Here is a 2950-nt window from a genome sequence, read left to right on the forward strand (position 1 = left end):
GGTTTTTTTATGAAACGCGAGAAGATACTTTAGGAGTGGTACATAGAAATCCCACCAAGGCTCAGTATACCTGGAAAGTACACGTACAATGCGCGTAGTTAATAATCGTAATAAAAAACATGATTTTAGCACGTCTTGATTTTTTTCTTTTACGAAAAAACGGATGGAGCTTTGGAAAATACGAGTCGCATAACTTGCTGTTAGCTAACTAAAAATGTCGCGACCGCAACCAATCGCACCGGAGGGACTTTGCGACCGAGAAACAACGTGTCGTCCGGACATCGGAACCGTTTTGCAAAGCCTCTTTGGAGTTGCCCCTCGGTCGAGAAGCGATGCTTTACAGCTGAGCATCTCTGGGAATTCCGTCAGATGTGAAACAATCAGAGGATGACGTACGCGCTTGGATGTGTGAGAAAATCCTTCGTTTTGTCGTGTGAGTTCGCGTATATAGGGGCGAGAATTTGGACGGGCAACACGCTTGCGCGTTCGTTAAGGGCGGTGCAAATCATGATTATTTCTCTTTAATTTCAATGAGGTCGATCAGCAACCACAAAGCGAATATTAATCGGCTTCTCGTGCTTGCATTGCACGACATGTTTCCCACGCATCGACGCTTAGTTAGATTAACATATGACAGCATTGAGAACAGACGCCTCCACACGTCAAACAGCATCTTTTCCTCTTTCAACGTATTTCTATATCAAATATATACTTAACGATTCGTCGAGTTAACATTATGATTGTTACCCTATTTTAGAAATTTTACGTTAAATATCATTCAAATCGTTTCGCATTATTTTATTATTGTTATTTACTTTTATTAAGTGACTAATTTTACGAAACGGAAATATCTACAATGTCAATATAACGTCAGTTTGCGTTCAATATTTGTAAGCTGGAATATAGTAATATTTAATAAAATTGTTCAGTTATTAATAATCGATAATAGAATTAATGCCGCTGTGGATATGCATTAGACGCGGCGTAAGTAGAGCAGTTAAAACAAACAAATAATGCATGTAATGCGAGCTGCCGGATAAGCACAAATTTCGTCTCCTAAATATGTCCCATATCCTCCAGCCTTTTCTCTCCGAAAGTACGGCCGTGTTGGATTACACGTCGTGAATTACTGCAGGACCAAGCATCTGCGGTAAAAGCTTATATCCGCGTAATTTACGCCGAGACGCGATATAAACACACTGTTATCCACGGATCGTTATCATTTCAATGCTATTTGCGGTAAACACGTTATATATCGATCAGTCTCGTAGATACTACCGTGCTAACAGTTAAGATCCGATATTCACTCAAAGCTTGAAAACCGTCATAAAAAAAAATTCTTTATACCTTCTTTGTATTATTGTCTGATTTATAGCAAACTCGCAACGAATTTTTTATAACCGTGTATTCTCATTGGCTACGTTTAATCGAGCGTATCTGATCATTTTTCAAAGGATTTCAATTTTTTGTTTATTCTCTACATTTATGAAATTTTAATCGATAGGAAAAAACAGTACTGCATTGTATACTGTTGAGTATCTCTTGAAGAATTGCAAACAATATTTCCATTTTCGAGTTCTTCGAAAATGCAATGTTGCAAAGCATTCGTTGCATCGCGTGTAGCTATCATTTAACCAAAAATATCCTGGCAATAATTGTAATGTAAAATCGTTAAATAAAATTTTAATCCATATGACATTCCAAATGCTATATAAGAAATGTCGATAAAGTCATCACTGAAAAGTGCTAACATGAAAGCAATTCTTAAAAGCTTTCGTCGTAACCGTTAATCGTAAAAGTATTTGCCTTGCCTGTTCAACTAGCGATCAATGATTTCGATTACCTACCATCATTGACTCGTGTCTCGTCAGAGGCAACTCAAATTCTTCTCGACCAACTACGGGTAGTCGGTTGACAAAGCCGAATGTAGTTCGCGTGATGAGCTTTAAAGCTTCCTTCAAGTGGTAAGCAAATCGAAGCTACATCAGCCAGCAAAGTTTACCATCGGTTGACAATACTTTGATAATAAAAGCGCATCATCGTAGTTTCCTGCAGCTTGTTGCGATTTAATTATATAAAATGTATGTATTGAACAAATATATATTTAAAGACTTTGTGTGTAATTCGTAATAATAAATTAAATTCGCGTTGCGTATTTATCTACTCCCAGAAAACCAATAAATGTTGATACTCTACTAATATTAAAATAATTGCTCATAGTGGTGCCATCGGTATAGCATAAGAAATCTTTTTTATCAACGTAACAAATACATAATTTTTGTTTTTGTTTTACCAGTTAATTATCAACGAGACACTATCTTTGGTATATTTATGAAACACGGTTGAAGTAAACTTTCGCTGTACGCTGCAGCATTTTTCTGATAGATATAGTGGTTGGTAGTTATAAATGCATATACAATCTTGTTTGGATAATCCGAGAAAATATACAGAACCTGAGTACACGTTAGTATGATGAGAAAATTAACTACCTAACAGCTGTGTCGCACTTACTTTTCTAAAGTCTATCGAATAAAAACAAGATATATATCTATACACTCACATTTTATCTGTCGATGTTTTTGTTTGTTACGAGATGAACAAAATTATCCTTTTTTTCTTCAACAACTACAATTTTAATGCGATAACTCTTAATTGAAAAATAATTTATTTAAATAATTTTTCTAAAATTTGAGTTCATTAATAGTATAAGAAATTTAATTTTACTTATGAGAATTAATTTCGGTCCTAAGAAGCATCCGCCGTGACAGAAGATCGCCATCCAAAACCTTTAAACATGAGTACGTATATTCGATAAAAGTCTGTCATTTGCGACAGGTACATCAAAAGGTTTTTATATATGGCGTAAAAAAAGTAAGACGTTGGAACGCACTTCAGTGAAATAAAATTTCGTGTGTCGTGATAAGTGAACCGTATGCGCGCATATGCGTTG

This window comes from Trachymyrmex septentrionalis, unplaced genomic scaffold (genome assembly GCF_001594115.1).
Source record: "Trachymyrmex septentrionalis isolate Tsep2-gDNA-1 unplaced genomic scaffold, Tsep1.0 scaffold53, whole genome shotgun sequence".
NCBI classification, from domain to species: Eukaryota; Metazoa; Arthropoda; class Insecta; order Hymenoptera; family Formicidae; genus Trachymyrmex; species Trachymyrmex septentrionalis.